We start from the raw sequence: 285 nt of genomic DNA, 5'->3' as shown, positions 1-285 counted from the left end.
AAAGAAAAACTAAAACTTCAGGTTCCACCGAGATTTGAACTCGGATCGCTGGATTCAAAGTCCAGAGTGCTGACCATTACACCATGGAACCATCTAAAAATTTTGTTAATGCCATTGAAGATATCATTAACCAGAGTAGAAATGACACAAAAATCTTTACATTGTTTTAAAGTCAAAATGGTTTTAAAGCACAGAAATTTGTGTTTCACGAACTTCTGTCCACTGAATGTTTCTGGTGTTTATATATCCGGTAAAGACTTTCCAAAATTAACGTTACAATATTTG

General features: G+C 33.7%; 1 non-coding gene across 1 annotated transcript; it reads right to left on the bottom strand.

Moving 5' to 3' along the window:
• Positions 1–19: 19 nt before the first annotated feature.
• Trnaq-uug lies at positions 20–91 on the bottom strand. Its single transcript has one exon. It is a non-coding gene; the product is annotated as a tRNA-Gln (tRNA).
• Between the last annotated feature and the right edge of the window lie 194 nt (positions 92–285).

Source organism: Limulus polyphemus, unplaced genomic scaffold (assembly GCF_000517525.1).
Source record: "Limulus polyphemus unplaced genomic scaffold, Limulus_polyphemus-2.1.2 Scaffold280771, whole genome shotgun sequence".
NCBI lineage: Eukaryota > Metazoa > Arthropoda > Merostomata > Xiphosura > Limulidae > Limulus > Limulus polyphemus.
The sequence above is the reverse complement of the archived record's forward strand: the minus strand, read 5'-3'. Positions and strand labels throughout refer to the sequence as shown.